This window comes from Monodelphis domestica, chromosome 4 (assembly GCF_027887165.1).
Source record: "Monodelphis domestica isolate mMonDom1 chromosome 4, mMonDom1.pri, whole genome shotgun sequence".
In the NCBI taxonomy this organism is placed as follows: Eukaryota; Metazoa; Chordata; class Mammalia; order Didelphimorphia; family Didelphidae; genus Monodelphis; species Monodelphis domestica.
The window spans coordinates 342,056,990-342,068,208 of record NC_077230.1 but is presented as its reverse complement, the minus strand read 5'-3'; the positions used below and the strand labels follow the sequence as shown (position 1 = coordinate 342,068,208).

General features: G+C 41.9%; 1 long non-coding RNA gene across 1 annotated transcript; it reads right to left on the bottom strand.

The window, feature by feature from the left end:
- Positions 1–4,279: 4,279 nt before the first annotated feature.
- On the bottom strand, positions 4,280–10,933 carry LOC103096322 (uncharacterized). The gene is made up of 2 exons (XR_008911431.1): positions 10,254–10,933; positions 4,280–4,528 (listed from the first exon to the last, which is right to left on the bottom strand). It is a non-coding gene; the product is annotated as an uncharacterized LOC103096322 (long non-coding RNA).
- Between the last annotated feature and the right edge of the window lie 286 nt (positions 10,934–11,219).

Genomic DNA, 11,219 nt, shown 5'->3' with positions numbered 1-11,219 from the left:
TAAATACTTGTGGATGGATTGATGAATTGAATGTGACTGTGATGGTCTGTGATCATGCAGGATTAGTGATAACAGAGCTCTGCTCCTAGGATTTTGAGTCAGGGGGGAACCTTAGAAATCACCCATTTTATGTGTGATGGACTGAGGTTCAGGAGGTTAAGTCCTCATACAAGCTGGTCTCAGAGTCAGGATGCCCAACTTTTCTGTTTCCAAATCTAGTCCACTTTCTACTACCTTCCCTCCCCACTCATACTCCCTCTCCCCACCCCCCAGGTTTTCTGATTCCAGTCCTAAAGCTTTTTCTACTGGTCACACTGTTCTTAGAAACCCTCCAAGGAGAGAGGTTGTGTAACCCCTTCTTCTGAGGCGTTTCTACTTGTGACCCTGTGGACCGAACAGCATCAAACCCTAAATATGCAGACATTGGGAAAAGGGTGGGAGTCATTGTACTGATCCTCCTGGCCCCAAAAGAAAGGAAAAATGGGTTTCTCAGTGGGAGGTCAGATTTTTTTCTTTTAAAATTTTTTTGGATTCTTGCCTCTATGGGATTTGGAATTGTTTATTTTTTTTTGGTGGGAAATTAGACAGGGGCAAAATATTTCCTTTAGTCTAAAAAGGCTATTTACAGCAAGGCAACTCTTATGAAGGTTCCTGGCTATTTGTTTGGCTATTTACAGGATACATTCGACCAGTGATGGCAAACCTTTTGGAGGGGCAGGTTATGTCCTCAGGCACACATGGAGAGAGGGAAGGGAGCAGCCCAGCCCCTTGTCCCTCTACATTTCTAGGTATGAACTCTGGCAAACTCTGTACTGGGGTGATGGTGGGCATGCCCATAGAGAAGGCTCTGAGTGCCCCCTCTGGCACACGTGCCATGGGTTTGCTACTATTAGACCATCCAGCCTCCCCTTCCCTGTCACTTGGTCTAGATCATCTCAAAGTTCTATGATCCTGGAATGGTTAGCTGGCTCAGTGTGCAAGGCCTGGAGTTGGGAGGTCTTGGGTTCAAATCTGACTTCAGATACTTGCTAGCTGTGTGACACTGGCCTAGTCATTTAACCCCAATTGTCCATTCTTTACTGTTCTTCTGTTCTTCTGTGTTTGATTCTTAGTATGAATTCTAAATCCAAAAGTAGAGTTAAAAAAATAAAAATAAATTCTATGATCCTTCTAGATCTCTTTGATAGGCAAGGAATTCACAGGGTCTCAACACTCATAGCAAGGTGCTAGTGGAAGGACTTTGAACCTGGGCAAGCTCCTTTTGCTCACTGGGTCTTGATTTCCCCTTCTATAAAAGAGAGGCTTAGACTAGACATCATCTAAAGTGCCTTCTAGCTCTGACATTCTACATTTAACATTCTAAATTAATTTATTTAATTCAATATCAAACAAATATTTAATGAGAATATCACTGGGTAGAATGATGGGGGTTTTAGCTATACTAAAAAAGTAGATAGATTTTTACCCTCAAGGAGTTTCCATTCTACTAAGGTTCCTGACAGTTCCTTTAAAAAATCCTTATCTTCTGTCTTGGTATTAATACTACCTATCAGTTCCAAAGCAGAAGAGTGGTACGGGGCTAAGCAATTGGGGTTAAATGACTTGCACAGGGTCACACAACCAAGGAAGCATCTCAGGCCAGATTTGAACCCAGGACCTCCCATCTCTAGGCTTGGCTTTCTATAACTGAGTCACCTATCTGCCCCTCAAACTAATAGTCCTGATATTCTAAGGGTCCTGCTGGGTCTGGTTCTCTTTGTTCTATATTCTAACATCCAATGTTACATACCAGGCAATCAAGTAAAGATAGAGGAAAGAGGATTTCTACTTTCATTGGTGTGGGGAACTCTCCCATTAGGGAATTATAGGATGACCTCTTCTCTACAACTTAGAGTCTTAGAGAGTTCATGTACCACTGAGGTGTGAAGATACTTTCCCAGGGTCATACAGATGATCTATGTCAGAAAGGAGTATTGAACCCTTGTCTTTAGGGCTTGAGGGCAGTTTTCTAACCACTAAGCTATACTCCCCCCAAACTCCCCCTGGGAAGAGGGGTAGTAAAAATCAGCATGGCCTCAGATGTCTAAATGCAAACAGAGGGACTAGGAATGAAGTAGATCAGACATCTTATTGTAATGGGGTCAGTTTGGCTTTCCTCATAGCAATCATTGGATACTTGGTGGACTGAGCCTGGGATCCAGCATGACTAGATGACAGCTCTGGGAGGGCATTGGTTTGGACCTGTGATTGTTCTGGTGAAGATCAGTGCAGATAGCCAAGGATGCTCTACCTTAGGGACGGTGAGAGGTTAAGTGACTTGCCAGAGTCAGACACATCTTAGAAATGGGACTTGAACTTGTGTCTTCCTGTTTCTGAAACTGTCCCTCCATTCATCTGATACTCTGAAAGGCTATATCTTTCTTTTAACCCATACTTCTGTATTAGCATCAATTCTAAGACAAAATATTGGCAGGGGCTAAGCAAATTGGAGTTAAGTGACTTGCCCAGGGACACATAGCTAGGAACTATCTGAGGCCAGATTTGAATCCAAGACCTCCTGAATCCAGGGGTGGTGCTTTATCCACTGAGCCACCTCAATGCCCCTTGGAAGAATGTATCTTTAGCAAACGGAGCAGCTTAGATTTTTTTAAGGGTGATAAAATTCCAGTACGTATTTAAACTCAGCAAACCTTTATTAAGTTCCTATTATATGCTTGACATCCTGGGTTAGACTCTGAACTTCTTAAGGGCAGAGACGTTCATTTTAGCTTTGTAATCCCAGTGCCTAGAATCATACCTGGTATACATAGTAGGTGCTTAGTAAGTACTTGCAACCTCAGACCTTTCTTAGCTATGTGACCCCGAGAAAGTCAGTTAACCCCAACTGCCCAGCCCTTACCACTCTTCTGCCCTGGAATCAATCAATACTCTATCAATTCTAAGAAAGAAAGAAGATAACAGTTTTAAAAAAATGAATACTTGCTGTTGGATTGGCTAAATAATTTCTTAGTTCTGAGGAATACAAAGAGAAAATACAACTTCGTACCTGCTGGCAAAGAATGTATAATCTACATATGGAATGGGTACACATATTACAGATTTGAAAATAAATATAAGAATGTGACTGGACAAAGGAGAGATCTAGACAAAATACTGTAGGAAACCTTGCGAGAAATACTATTGGGTGGGGGTGTTGAGGAAGGTAAGGAAGACTTCATGGAAGAGGGGACACTTCAGCTAGGCTTTAAAGGGTGAGCAGGCATGTGAAAGAACCTTTGTGACATGGCCATTTCTAGCAGCAGGATAAGAATGCAGATGTTATGGTTGAACTGCTTCCAAAACATAGTGCTTTACTGTTAGTAGCAATCAGTGTCACGCAGGAGGAAATCTATAGAGTGCTCTGGGTTCAGTATCTTGGTCAATGACTTGGTTAAAGGCACATTTATCAAATTGGCAGTTGTCACAAAGCCTGGGGTGGGTGCAGGAATTACGAAGAAAGGGAACAGTTGAGCTCAACTCAACAGGTGAAAGCAATAGGTCAAATCTAATGAGATGAAGATTAGCAGGAATAAATGTCAGGTTCTATGCTTGGGCTAAAAAAAAGGTAGCAAATGCACAGGATGGGGGAGGTGTGGCTTGATAACAGTTCCTGTGAAAAGAATTGGGGTTTCTAATGAAATACCAACTCAATGCATATCAACAATGTGATATGGCTGCTCCAAAAGCTAATGTGATTTTAAACTGCATTAAGCTAGGCAAACTATGAAGGTAATGGCAACCCCACTGCCTGCACTCCTGATTAGAGTACTCTGGGAGTGTTGGGTTCAGTCCTGGGTGCCTCATTTGGAAGGATATTGGCCATCTGAAGTTGTCCAGAAAGTGGCATCCAGGATGGTGAGGTGACTGGAAACTATGTTATTGATTGAAGGGACCAGAGATGCTTGATCTAGAGTAGAGAAACTAATATAAGGAAACAGGATGATTGCCCTCGAGTATTTAAAGAACTGACTTGTTGAAGAAGGGACGTTTATTCTGCTTGACCCACGATGAGAGAAATAAGGATGCTGCTTGGATGTTGCAGAGGGGACAGTTTTTGCTTTATTGTAAGGGAGGAAACTTCCTAAAAATCAGAGCTTTCCCAAAGTATGGTGTCTTGGGAGAAGACACCTCAAGAGAAGTTAGATTCTCAGTTACCAATGTTTTGGAGGGATTCCTCTTGGTTCATTATGTATCGAATTAGGTACCCTTAACTAGAAATAACACAGAACTACTAAAGTAGTCAGCACAAACCAAGTCTTTAATCAGGAGATAGTGTTCAAATATTCAGCCGCCACACAGAGTCAGGCTCCTAAAAACTACACAAAGCCAAGGGCTCTGGGACTCTGGGAATAGTATCTCTGGGAGAATGCACTGCATGAGATGATTCTCCAAAGAATGACAGGACTTGGGGGTCTTTTATACCCTCTGGAGAACTTGGTACAGCACACATGCATAGATAAGTCCCAGCTGAGCTATAGGGAGTGGCCATCTACAAAAGAAAAGGGTCAAACCAAGAGCTGGGCTTCCTGAGATGACTTTCCTACAAAGGGAGAAACTGCTAAGACAAATAAGGGTACTCAATATTTGACTATGTCTACCAGTCCCACCCCAACTGGGGTCACCAAACACTTCAAAGCCTACAGTTCGGTCCCAAACAGGTGTGCCTGATACTTCCTTTGGGGTGAGTTCTCAAGGGGCAGGGGGCCAACTAGAAACTTGCAGAAAACCCAGTTGACTGTACCTTCTGAGCTGCCTTTGAAATTAACTTCCTCTGACTCTGATTCTGGGTTCCCATAAAACTCTACCATTATTATACTGTTTTTACTCTTTCCCATTCATCCCAACTGGTGGTCTCCTGTTCCCAAAGGCAGCTGCATATTTCCCATCACCCTTCCCCAGCTCAAAAATGTCTCCCACACCATAAAAGAGTAATTCTACGAATCTTGTAGGTTTCCAGGAATCTGCTTTAAGAATGTAAATACACTTAGGAGTAATAATGTCTTAAGCCATAATGATCCTACTCCTGTTACTAATAATAGCAATATTGACACAGGACTTTACAATTTACAAAAGCACTTTGTATGTCTATTGTTCCAGCAGATCCTCACAATAATCTTGGCATACTGACATGTTAATGTAAATAGCCTTGCCCCTATTTTAGAGGTAAGAAAAAGGAGATCCATTTCAGTTAAATTACTTGCTCAAGGTCACACCACAAATAAGTGACCGTGTACAGAGACCCAGGTCTTCTGGCTATTTGTGTTGAACGAAAGAATGGGAGAGAAGGAATGGATAGGACACTGGAGAACATAGTGTGAGAAAGACCCTCCTAGTGGTGTCTCAACTGCCTAAAAGACTCTTCAAGACTTAAGCTGAGAATCTTGTGTATAATAAAAAGAATCCTGGAATTGAAGTCAATGGAGTGGTTTTGAATCCTAGTTGTGCTCCTTATTTGTGGGGTAAACTCAAACAGGTTCCTTTCCCTTTTCTCCTTCAGTTTCCTTATCTGTGATATTAGGGAGTTGGGCTGATGAAGCCTCTTCTATTTTCAGAGCCTATGACCTTTATATGCCCGACCCATTCTGACCCTCATGCACCAGCCCCATTCTGAAGTCTGATTGTTCGAGGCAACACGGCCTGCCAAACTCACCACTCATCCTAGGAGTCACAGCTACTGGTATAATCACAGCTGAGTAGGGCTGATATACAAAGGGAGGAGATAGATTGAGACATGGCCCATGAGGCTCTGAGCCTAGCCTGCAGCTGATATGGGGTAGAGGAGCTGAGTTAACCCTATGTAGGATTACAACTACCTAATGCAAGGAAGCTAAATTTTTCAGCCTGAAAGGGTCATTACAACTTGGCCACTTTATTAATTCATTCCTGGAATCATATGATTTAGAAATAGAAGGAACTTTGAGATCATTTGGCCCCAACCACTTTACTTTATAGAAAAGTCAGGGAAGAATCATTCATTAAGCACCTACTATGTGCCAGGCACCAGCTAAAGCACTGAGGATACAAAAAGAGGCAAAAGGCAACCCTTACCTTCAAGGACTTCACAGTCTAATGGGGAGGCAACAAGCAAATGAAAATATACAACTTTCTCTCTCTCTCTCTCTCTCTCTCTCTCTCTCTCTCTCTCTCTCTCTCTCTCTCTCTCTCTCTCTCTCTCTCTCTCTCTCTCCACCATAACTGATAAATAGGAAATGATTGGGAAAGGGAAATAGAATTAAGAGGTGTTAAGAAAGGCTTCCTGTAGAAGATGGAATTTTAGTTGGAGTTTAAAGGAAGTCAAGGAATCTATGAGACAGAGATGAAGAGGGAAAGCATCAAGGGCATGGGAGACAGCCAGAGAAAATGCCCAAAGCTGAGAGGAGGGTCTTGTTTGTAGAACAGTCAGGAAGTTAGTGTCACTGGATCAAAAGTAAAGAGAGAAGAGTAAGACAATGAGAAAGGTCAAGGGCTGGGGTTGGAGTGGGGTGGAGAGAAGGTTATGAAGATCTTTGAATGCTAAATAGAATTTGATTCTGGATGTAAAAGGGAAGCACTGCATATATTGAGTAAGGGGTGACATGGTTTTCTTTAGAGAAGTTAAGGTAAGTGACCTTCAAGAGAATAAATGATCTGGGTTTGATTTCTGCCTTTAATATTTACTGATTATGTGATCAGAGGTAAATCATGTAGTTAACCTCTCTAAGTCTCAGTTCCCTCAGCTGTAAAATGGTTGTAATTCCTTCTCACACTTACTAGAGAGGATTGTGTAAAGATTCTTCAGGAGCTACTTAAATGTCAGCCATTATTATTGTTTTTATTCACAACCACAAAATGCTATGAGTTGGCCCCAATGTTTCCAGTATTATTATCATTACTCCCCTTCTCATTCCTTATAATTCAACCAAAGTGCTCTATTGACATTCTTTACACAGACCTTCCTCTGGTCTCTTTGCCTTTTTTTATCCTGACCTCTTAGAATCCAGACTTACCTTTGAAATTCAGTCCATTTGCCACTGGTATCTATGTCCCTTACTGAGCTCTCCCAGCTCCCCTCACTCATTCATTATCTTGCATGTATTTTGTATCTAATTTCTTTTCACATATTTGCATATTGTTTTCTCTATTAGAATGTGAACTCCTTGAAGGTACGATTGCTTTGTTTTTGTCTTTGTATCCTCAGCTCTTAGGAGTGTGGCTAGTTCTAGTAACTGCTTTTGATTCATGGATGAGAACCCAGGGTGACTTCCACACCCCATGGAGTGTGAAGTTTAGATTTTCTCCACCCTAATTAGTCTTTAAAATCCTAGCAACCAGGAATGTATACACCCCTACTTAAGAATTAAGTGTTGAGGAGGAAGGCCTATGACAGACTTGTGCTAGCAAGTGACAAATAAGAAACAACTGGGCTGTCCAAAGTTAAGCTTAAGCTACCATTGGTACATGTGAGACACAGGAAGTGATGTAAAAAATGGTCTATATATTTTGTGTCACTTCCTCTCTCCAGCCTTTCTCTTGCGGAGACATGGCTCTCTCTCTGGTTCGTGTGGCTCATGGCAGCATGCTGGGCTTCTTGGTGGTGTGGCGGTTGTGACTTGCCTGTGAGGTAACTGGGAGAAGCTCTATAGCGTAGGTTAGGTGAAGCATCTTCCCTGAGTGACCTGGGTGAGTGGTTAGGCTGATTCCTCCTTTCATTTACCTCCTAAAGCACTATCCTATTTGGAGGCCCTTCATCTTGGAGTAGACTTCATGGCTGGAAGCTGAGCTAGTTTAATCTTCTGAGGAGGCCCTGTGGCTGAGTTCTCTGAACTTCCCTTGGCTTAGACTAGGCCAGAGAAAAACTTATACCCTTTTCTCTCTCTTCTTCTTCTTAATTCCTTCCCTCTATTGTAATTAAACCACCATAAAAATCCCAAACTAACTTGAGCATTTTATTGGGATTAAATTAATCCCTGGCGACCACTAGTATAATATATTCAGTCCATAATCCCTAATTTTACCTCTTACAGGAGGCACAGAGGAAGAATTTTTAATGGAGAAGAGTACTGTGATTGTTTGTGTTATGATAATTGTGTAGTTCAATGAGCCCTGGCTAAGAAGGGTGGCTCTGCAATACTTTGGTGCTTGGATCATTGAGACCGAGGATTCCTTTGCATCCTTTTTGAGTCAGATTCAGAGTGGGCTGCTGGCCTTACTATAACACTGTAAAATCCCACAATGTTGACATTCTACAGAACCTAAATTCCAAGGAACAAAATGAATCCCATAGGAGTTCAGAGGAAGGAGAGATCACTGGGAGAATTGGGTAGTTAAGGAAGGCTTCAAGGGGTGGGAGGACTGGGTGAAGGGACACTCATGTACTTGTCCCAGAGAGATGGGGAGAAGAAGAAAGGTAAGAAAAATCCTTCTTGCATCTATACCCTTTTCAAGAGTTGAGCATAGCATTGTAGAGAGGCCAAATCTGAACCCAGATCCTTTCAACTCCAGACCTGGCTCCCTAGCTGCCCCTAAAAGAGATCTTAATGAACATCTATTAGACAACCTGTTTTACAGGTGAGGAAACCAACACTCAGAGAAGTAAATAAACATGTCTGGAGCCATACAGCTAGTAAGAGTAGAGCTGAGATTTGAGCCCAGCTCTTCAGACATTGCCTGGCCCATAGCACTTAAAATGATTCTTATTCAAGGAGGATCATAGTGGACAGAGTATTAGAATTGAATAGTGGATAAAATCAGGAATACTTGTTTCAAATCCTCCTTTAGACACTCATTCTCTCTGTTACCCTATAAAAGTCACTTGCCCTTTGGGCCTTAGTTTCCTCCTGAATGAAATGGTATGGTTGGATTTCATGAGTTTTAAGGTCCCTTCCAGCTTTAAATCTGTGATTCTCTGACTCTAAGCCTATATGGTATAGTGGGGAATTCTATCCAGACCTGGCCTGTATAACCTTTGAAGTCACTTTAAAGTCCAAGATTCTAATATTCTAGAAATCTTTCCTGGAATAGTCCAAGGTCATTTCCTCTGCTCTCTCCTAGGAAATGGAGATTAGCTGGTTCCTTTTTCCTGTGTAGATAGTGTATATGAAGTAGTGGAAAGAGTTCTGGGCTTGGAGTCAGAGGGTATGGGTTTGAATCCTCATTCTTCCACTTGTTACCTCACTTCTTTTGTATAATAATTATTACTAGTACTTAAATAGCATTCTAAGGTTTGCAAAGCAAATTATAATTATTAATAAATGCTGTTATCATCTTAATTTTACAGATGGGGAAACTGAGGATGGAAGAGATTGAATGATCTCTCCAGAATTACTCAGCTAGTATCTAAGGCTTGATTTGAACTCGGACTTCCAGACTCCAAGTCCAGCTCTCTATCTAGTATACCACCTACCTTCCTAGGCATAAAATGGGAGAGTATGATTAGATAATTTCCATTGCTCTATCCAGGTCTCAATCCTATGATTTTGTGAGCAATACCTTGGCCAACTCTGCAGAGACAGTGAGAATAGGAGATACAACTTTACTGTCTCATAAATGAATAACAGGAAGTATCCTTTGTGACACAGGCACCAAATGAGTTTCACCAGCGTCTCGTTTCCAGGAAAGCAATAACTCTGACCCTGAGCTGCTGACTTGTCAGGTTGGGGGTTTCTCAGCCAAGACTTTCTGGAAAAGTCAAGATTTTCTCAGGAAGGGAAAATATGCACTTCCCCACACCCCACGTGCCCTTTCCTACTTGACTTTACCCTCTACTCTTTTTGGAAGTGGTGACCCTGCATGAGGAGCACAGTTGTGTATTTCCCTTTCACGTGTATCGTTGGAGGATAGGAGAGCAATTTGGAGGCAAAAGATAGGATGGTAGGAAAGGGGATAGGAAGGCTACAGGACAATCCTTTCTGCCCTGCCTTTTGTAAGGTTCTCAGCTTCCAGAAGTGGGTCTTTCCAATGACCTAACTGATCAGAATCAACCAGCTGGTCCTAGAAATCCATTCTAGAGTGATGGCTACTGGCCTTCATGACCTCAGACCCATTCCTGGACATCATTTAAGTAGTTTACAAGTAACCTCTACCCAAATTCCCTGGTCTTCCACTGCCAGCATATCCTCATTATTTCCTTACCTCATGAGCTGTGTTCTGGGATGCTAAACTATGGTGTAGTGCTAAGAGCAAGCTCTGGACTTGGAATAAGAAGATATAACTAGGATGAGTAAAATATATCTTACCTGCAGGACACCAAAGGGAGCCAACAGGGAGGGTGGGAGTATGTTTGTTCCCTTTTATAATCCTCTAGCTCCATCTTCTCTGAGGTACATAGTACTACTCCCATTCTTTCCACTCTTCTAAGACCACTATTCCTAAGGTTCCATTGCTATGGAGACACTGTCCTGGAGCCTTATTTTCTCTTCCTTCATGCTACTCTCTAACCTACTAGCCTTCTCCTGAAGGTCAGAAGTCATCCATCATTTCATGGAGACCTGAGTTGGATTCTCTAGGGAATAAAATACTCTCTTATCCCAAAATGGAATTCAGTCCAGGAGCCAGAATTTCTAGTTACAGCTTCATGAATGACCTTTAGTAGTTTTGTGACCTTTGGTAAATAATCATCTCTCTTGCCCATAGTTTTCTCTTCTATAAAATGTATGGTAATACTTGCCCTTCCTATGTAGTATAGTGGAAAGAGCACTGAATTCTGAGAATTTAGGTACCAAGGTTAACCTTAAATGATCTCTGTGACCCAGGGGAAGTGACTTATTACCACTGGGTTTCAGTTTTCTTGTCTAGAATGTGTGGATATCTGTCTCTTCAACATCCAAATCCTGTTTTTCAAGCTTATGGGGGGGGTTGTCAAATGAGATAACTCTTCTGAATATAGCTTTAAATGGTAAAATTCAACATATGTGAATTGCCGCCATTATTTTGTGTTTGTAAAGCACATGTTTCTTTCTAAGGTGATTTCCAGGTAGAGGTCTTGCCTCTCATTAAAAAAGGGGCTTCCTCCAGAGGGCTTTGCAAACAATGTAACTCCCATCCATGCATTGGCTAATTCCATTTTAAATATCCATTGTGGGCCCTCAACAAATGTTGAATGATGAGCAGCTGGGGGCCTTCTCCAGACTAGTGAACTGGAGTAGCAGCCAGTGAAGAAGCATCTTCTTCAAGAACCTTCTCATGGTTCCTTTGATTTGAAA